General features: G+C 34.5%; 1 non-coding gene across 1 annotated transcript; it reads right to left on the reverse strand.

Moving 5' to 3' along the window:
- Positions 1-367: 367 nt before the first annotated feature.
- On the reverse strand, positions 368-469 carry LOC131924713 (U6 spliceosomal RNA). Its single transcript, XR_009383012.1, has one exon. It is a non-coding gene; the product is annotated as a U6 spliceosomal RNA (small nuclear RNA).
- Positions 470-8457: the final 7988 nt, after the last annotated feature.

Raw genomic sequence — 8457 nt, forward strand, 5'->3', positions numbered from 1 at the left:
ACACACACACACACACACACACACACACACACACACACACATTCATACAGTGGAAAAATCCACAACACATTCAATAAATACTTGCTAAATCAGAAAATAGGTTACACCTTCCAAAATCAACTCAATTATTAATGCACATATCAAAATGTTTAAGTGAACATAAATAATTACATTCATTAATGTACAGAGATCACATATTTACACTATAAATTATTTGGACATTTCATGAAATTACCCAGTGAATGTTCAGGTAATACCTATATGTGCCACTATTTTAGGAGCATGACAGTCTGGTCCTTGTCTATGCCTTCAAATCATCTCATGTTGCTTTTACACCAAAAACATTGTTGCAGATTTTTCTGTTGTTATAATAATAAAGTGTTTATGGATTTGTATATCATCTTTGCACAGGTACCATGCTAATCTTCTCCATATCACTCCAATTTTAGTATACATATTGTTAAAGTGTGCAAGGATGGAGTTTGGCTTTTGCACATAGCCTTATGACAACATAACTTTGTGATATTCACATTCTTGGGTTCAGTATACTCTTCCCATCCTACTTCCACAAGTAAATATATCTGGGTGTCTCTGCTGAAATATCAACTTCTCCATACAGTCTGTTTTACCACCTTTCAAACCTTTCAAACAAATATTTACTTACTTCATTGCCTGTGTTCCAGCTTGTGCACTTATTGATATGCTGAAGCTTTTGTTTGATCTTCTATATTTTCCCATGTGTAGCTCAGAGCTTTTCCATATGATGCCCCAGCATAAAATGGAATTTAAAGCTCCTATTGGTTGCATTATTTCTAAAATATGTCCCTGTGATAGAACTTTTGGAATAGCTGCATAAATATCAGGAAAATTCCATCCAGAAGCTATTAAATAACCTTGACTTTTTGATAAACCCTTCAAGAGTCCATTCACTCATTTGGACATTTATATAAGTCTTTTGTTTGCTGTGAAAAGGGCTGTAAAATGCACGTACTCTCTTCACATAGTATGCTCCTGGCAAGTCGAAATTCACCACACATCACATGTGTGTTAACTGAAAAAAAAAATCCAGGGAATCAAGTACAGCATTCATTCAAAAGAACAATGCTCTCAGCTTGGAAACAGAAATGACTGAGTTTGTCTTGTCTAAGAGTTATTAAAGTGCACCAATTAAAGAGAGAGATACAAAGAAAAAGAGAGAGAGGAGAGAGAGAGAGTGTGTGTGGGGGGGAGAGAGGGAAGGGGGAGGAAGTGAGGGAGAGAGAGAGGGTAAGGCAGAGAGGGAAAGAATAACACAAACTTCAAAGGAATATGGGGATGTTGGAGCAAAAGAAACTGAAAGCAAGATGAATAAAGATCTGAGCAATAAAATGAAAAGAATAATTAAATAAATGCCCATAATTCTAATGGACATTAGTGAGCCACAGGGAGCAAAAGATCAGCAAAGGAGAAGACAGGCAAGGCAAAGATGGCCTTGAAATAGAAAGCTGCAGAGGTGGTGAGATAAGGTTGGGTGGTGGCTATTCCTATTTCCCTGATCTCTAACGTTTTCACCCCTATATTTGGCTCTGCGCTTTTTATTTAATAAGACCATTTAGAAATTCGTCTACATAATACAATAAATTCAAAGATTTTATTTAAGAGGTATCAACTAGGTCTATCCATAGATGCTGGGAACTAAATAATTGTTATATTTCTATTCTTAAATATGTTTTAATTCTACTATATTTAGTTAAATTCTATTATAATCTTCCTTTATAATTTTAGCTTTTGTATTAATACTGTCTCTATATACAAATATCTTCACTGTTTAAAACAAGTGAGTTTGACCAGGATGGAATTCTGAAACATTGCACTATGCCTCATGATTAAGAAATCCTCAATATTAATCAAGGATATTGGGAAAAACTTCACATCACAGAGTTAATTTGAAAAACTTATTTCAGATTTTAGACTCCACATTTTAGACAGTTAGAATTAAGTTGATAACATAGTGAGAATGATATGAGGGAGAGTGGAATGGAGAAATAGATATGGGGTTTAAAGAAGCTACCTGTGAAATAAAAAGAGCTGAGTCTGTGCGGCTGACTAATTACATGTTTTAATTTGACTGTATCACAGGCTAAGATTCAATCTCACTTATGGGTGTGTCTTGGAGATATTTCTAAATGTGGGTTACATTTGGGCCAATATATTCAGTATATTCAGTAACACACTCATTGTCCTCTCCAATATGAAAGGACTTTTTTTTTTTTAACTTTACAACATATTTTTCTCCTCTACTGAGTTCATAGCATGTCTTGGGTCTTACTCTTGAGGTTGCCAGGTGAACACTTAATAGCCTAATTCAACATTAATGGATATTGTCATTGTTCATTCTCCAATCACACAAAACTACAGCTTCCTGCAGCCACATGATGAATGGGATATTAGTCTTCAGTCTCTGAAATTCGGTAAATTTTCCAAAAATAGTTCTTGAATGAAGAAATGAGATATTAGCCATTGTGTTCAATTATTTCCCTATACTTTCTAAGTTGATTTTAATGTAAATTTTTTTATTAAAACTGTGTTTCCGATTATATACATTTAAATCACAATGCTTTTTACTTCAAACTTACTGTCAAAAAGAAAAAAAACAAACCAAAACACAAACCCTTCAAATATCATCATCTGGTCAACTACCCAAATTAATTCATATTACTAACAACAAGTTCAATAGTTCCACATTAGCAAAAGTATGTCTAATTTGTCAGAAAGGTACCACAAACCTTCACATATTTTCTTTCTTGACTCTGTGCAAGTAAAAGTGAGTTCCAGTCACAGAATTTTTCCCATTGGGGCTTTATTTTACTTATAGATGTAATCTGTCACAAATACCAACATATAAGAAAAATGATGGCAAATCTTGAAAACCTCATGGCCAACTATCCCATTGCTATGTACCTGGATGTACAGGTCAGAGAATCTCCTTGTATCTCTAAAGTAGATATCAATTCAAATCTCTGTGTAGATATTTCTATTTGATTAAGCTACTGGTATTTTAAGGTTTACTATTGTATCATGTAGAACAGCATATGGAACACATCCTGTCTGATATCTATAGTCTTCTTAGAGTCAAATAAGCTCATATATGCCTCCTATTAGATGGATAAAGTATATACATTATTCCATGTACATTTCATATCCCATAGCTGCAGGGCCTTATGTAAAAATTACATATCACAAATACACGGTCCTAGCTGCACCCTAAAGTCAAAGGTAATTGAACAAATGGCTAAACTGAAGTTAATTCTGCTGTTTATAAATATTGAGGTCAACATTGAGACAAACACAAAGTAAATGAAGCTTGGGTTGTCTTTTACTTCTGCTGAAATAATACTAAAAAAAAAAAAGCAGAAACCCAAATAAGAGTATCAAAAGCTAGCATATGAAGATTCAGATATAAAACAATAGCATCTTTTTTTCCAGTGATGTTCAAACCTCTTCCAAGCTCTGCGGTGACTCAGATACCAAAATTGGCAATCATATAATAAAACCATATTTTGTTCCACTAAATCTCTCCAACCCCTGTCTTTTTACAGGCCAGTTGAATTGGTTTCAGTTGAAATCAAATAGTATTTGCTACAGTGGAGTTCCAGACTATCTGAAATGCCTCTCGACAGACTTAGGTGCTTTCCAATTATATTTATCCCCTACTATCTCTCAGATATTTTTTGCACAATTAAAAGCTAACAGGAAAAGGCTAATTCTCTAGTCTCCAAATCTAGAAATACATTTCTATCAGAGGTGAAAAATGAACACATAAAAAGTTTTAGAGTGCTTTCTGTAATAATGGAAAATCTATGGATATTACCTGCTCAAAATAGGAGAAATATATTTTATAATTCAAAGAGCTGATGAGATAAAATTCTGAGAATTTAGACTTGTATTAAAATACAGAATGTATTAAATGAATAAAATATTCTCTCAAACTGTACTGGCATATTTCATCAAATTCTTAAATTTTTGGTTTAATTCATTAAATATTTTAAATTTGAATCATAAAATTTGCGTTACTGTGGTTTCACACTGCTACATACAGAATTTCCTTTCTTCAGAAATTTTACCTCAAAAGACTCAAGCTCCTCAGAGTGAATTTAAGGCTCTTACCATAAGAGGGAATATATAAACTACAAATACTGGAAGCCCAGCCAAAACCATGGCTTGAGGAGGTCATAGACTCCTGTGAGGGACCTCACCACTGTGGCTTAACTAACTTAACATGGAACCAAATAGCTATCTAAATACTTACATCAGTGCTTATAGACAAAAGCTATTTTCATCTTTAATCAGAGTTTTTCTTTGACCTGAACAGAGATGAATTCACAGGTTTGTAGATGTTTGGAATGCTTAGACTAAATCATGATTTAGAGGACAGATATGAACAGTATACTTATAAATCAACCTTCTAAGACTATTGTGAAACAAAGCATGAACACAATATAAGGGCCAGAAGATGAAAGAAGTGTAAGTTGGTATCTTCAGGTCATGACACATCTATTGCAATCATGATCTCTTAGCAGTGGTGGTTGCCTCCATAAAGCCTATGTTGTCCCATTAACAACCAATTACGGACTGGGGAGATACTCATGGGACCTTACCATCCCTGTTAAACTATTGACAACTGAAGTATACTTGAAAAGGACAGTTCCTGTTTTCAGTTGTTTAAAAAACAGTGAACACATCAGGATCAAATGGATACTTCCAAGACCATGTCCATATAGAATTTCTAAGCTAATTAGAGGGTCACAAAATAAAACAAGAAGATGTGAGTATGGAAAATGAACTGGTCAGGAGCTGGAGGGGAAATCAGCAAAAGAGGGTCAGGATGACATAAACAGAATTCACTACATATATGTATAAAACTGTCAAAGTACACACTTAGTCAATTTAAAAAAGGCAAAGAAATTGGGGCTGGAGTGATGGCTCAATGGTTAAGAGTGTTTGTTGTTCTTCCAGAGGACCATAGTTCAGTTCTGAGCACCTACTGGGTAGGGCAGCTTACAATTGTCTGTAACATCAGCTTCAAGAGACCTGATGCCTTCTTCTAGCCTCGGCAAAAACTGCAGTACTCACCCTGTGCCCATATCCATACACAGACATACATCTATACATAAAATCAAAAGTAAAAAAAAATATTTTAAAAAGGACCCCATGGTTGGAATGGCCTTTGAAAGATATTTCTTGACTCTACATTTCACATTACATGTTGTGGTTGGAATCTTGAATGTTTCCATTGAGATTATATTTTAAAAAGTTAGCAATAAGCTTATGGAGTTATTTTGAAGGCTGGGGAGCCTTTATGATATGTGGCCTGGTTGGTAGGTCACTGTGGACAGGATTTGATGATTTTTATTCACCCTTACTTCCTGCTACTTAGCCACATGCTTCCATGACCAGAGGCTGAAACAGTTTGTCATGGCTTCCTCACTCTGTGGACCTAACACCCCTGGCTCTGAAAGCCAAAAGCAACCATTCTTCCTCTAAGTTTCTCTGGTCAGAAGTGTCACAATTACAACAAAAGTACCCAATAAAGCTCCTATTGTTGAATTACACAATTGACCTTTTTTTTTTTTTTTTCTAGGTCAAATTTTGAGTATTCTTATGCCCTGCAGGGGATAATCTGATACTGAATTTTGAAATTAACTTGATTTATAATAGTGCTTATTTTTGGTATATCCTCAGTGTGCTTCTCTCTTTCACCATAATTAGTGGCATGAATGAAGCCTTCATTGTGCCAGTAGCTGGTTGAGAATTCCCCTATGTCTGCTCTGTCAGTCTTCATAACTAAAGCATGAGTGGTACACTGAGAGAAAAATTATGTCTTGGAGACACTGGGTCATGTAGTAGATTTTAAACAATTATGTTGGGGTGTCAGCATCATTTGGGACAATGCCTTCCTTCCTGGTGTCTAGTATTTTTCTGAAGAGATTTGAGAGGAAAATCAAATTGATAGTAGTGTTGTGAGATACAGTGGATGTCTCAGAGGCAGACAGTGGTTATAGTTTAGGGAAGTATAAAGAATATGTTTACGAGATAAACAAGTGTGGCCTCATAAAACATTAAATGGGTACAGTGTTGACTAGGAGACACCTCAGGTACTACCCTTGGAGAGAATTATAGTATCAAATAAAATGAGTAGAAAAACCCAAGTGATGCTCTTCATGAGCAGGGGTGTGATTCTGGAAAGAGAGCACGGATCACCTGATGGTATTATTACCTAAACCTGTATGTGAATGGAGTCACATGATGTACTATGAATTTTATTTATACATTGTAAGTAAGTAAATATATTAAAACCTAGTATGCTACATAGTGTCACATGGTGTATCCTATTATATAAATACCATGCTTACTTATTGAATGAATCTCCTATTGGCAGGAATGATAGAGAAGTTAAGAGATGATGGAGTTTTCAGTTTGGATGTGTTTCCGTATGTGTCTGGAATTGTGCTATCCATACATTTGCTCTAATATGTGTCTGGAAGTGTGCTATTCACACATTTGCTCTGTCTTTCTTCTACCTTTTGTCCTTACCATGAGAAGCTCTGGATTTCCTCAGCAGATTGTACATGAATGTAGCATCAACTCAGAAAACACATTCACATTGGCTTCTTATTCTTTCCTTTTCAAAAAATGTTCTCCATTTTTTTCTAACTGCGTGGTGCAATGAATTTGAGAATAGGGGAAATAAACTCCTAATACTTGGAGTTAATTTCTGGGTTGGGTTTAGAATAGACAACTTCTAGCTTCACTTTCCACGGTAGTGTGGACTGAACACTACCCATGAATAATCCTTGGGGCCCGAAAAAAGTCCTATACAATGAGAAGATTAATTGCTGATTCTGAATCCATTAGAGGCCTTTTTCCAGGGGGAAATTCTGCTGACCAGAAATTCTGCAAAGCCAATGTGCTTGGCTTCCCTGGAAAGTAACAGTGCCATGGAAAAACCAGAAAAAATAAGAGTTTTAATGGACTAAGAATCACAAATGCCATGTAGCATATGGAACAAATCATGGAGTAGTAATAACACTAGAATCCACAGATTTAATAAGAATCCATTTGTACCACACAAACAGAATTAGAAACAAACCCGATACGATGGCACGGGGAAGCTAAAACAAGGGTGGGTTCCTCATATTTCCTTTATCTGTTTATTTTAATTTTGTGAAAATAATTACAATGGTGCTCTATTCATCTACCTTAAGTCCTGTGAACAAACATTTCTTTTAAAATAGGTGTATTGACTGAGTAATGATTATTATGATTTTTTTCCTATTTCCCTTAATTTAAAGATCTTACCAGTCATATGATACTATACTTAGGAATTTTGCTTCAACATTAAGAGAATTCAAGCCATCCCAAATCGATGTCATTAAAAAAAACAAAACAACAAAAAAAAAACAACAACAACAAAAAAACTTCTATTTGTGTCATTGGAGCTGAGGACAACTAGTAACACTTGAAAGCTAAAAGGTTCCTATGAATTGGGTTTACTTTATATGTTGCTCAGCAAGACAAAGTCACTTACCTTCCGTTTTCTAAAACATTTTTCCTCTACTTTTGTGATTCAGCTGTTCAGAGTATGGGTGAAAATTTAGACAGAATAATCCTTAAAATTATTTTCACTGAAGCAAAATACAGAAGATATTCCGTATTACTCCTCAATTTACAAATAAAATATCAATTTTTAAATCTGAATTTATTGCTGTTGCTAGCATTTCCCATTTGTACAAAATAGACTGGAATTTAATAAAAACCTGATTATTTAAAGAATACTTCACAACACTTCACAACCCATGCTTCATGCAGTAAAAACTAATACTTTTACTAATTATTTTACCCTCCATTTGTGGCAATTAAATAAATAGCTCTTATTATTGTTGGTGTTCATACCTTTTTTTCCCCTCCTTTGTCAGTCCTCGATTGCATTTGGTTCAGGATTTGGGTCATGTTTTGTTTCATTTTGGCACACAAAGGTTTACCCTGAAAAATACATCTTGTTTTTGATTTAAATGACCTGTCTGTTAATCCCAACCACATGATATGGCTGTTTCCCAGAGCTAGGGCTACTCTCAGCTGATTCCAAACTTATTATTTTAGATGTTCTAATTCACCACACATCTAGGCAGTCTTGAGATATATAGTATTTAATTACCCTTCTTTAGAAACGAAAACAACAAAAGGTAACAGTTTTCATGTAGTTATCTGCTATAGGCTTGATTTTGACCAATATATTGTTTATAGTCTATACATTTTGTAACAGGTAGATGTAGGTTGTTTTCATAGTCTCACATTAGTACATTGGATGGCACACACAAACACACACACACATATATATATATATATATATTCTTCATGGATTTTGAGTGCAGTATTTTTAATGTATATTAGTAAATTTTTTTAAACATAGATGTTATT

Source organism: Peromyscus eremicus, chromosome 14 (genome assembly GCF_949786415.1).
Source record: "Peromyscus eremicus chromosome 14, PerEre_H2_v1, whole genome shotgun sequence".
In the NCBI taxonomy this organism is placed as follows: Eukaryota; Metazoa; Chordata; class Mammalia; order Rodentia; family Cricetidae; genus Peromyscus; species Peromyscus eremicus.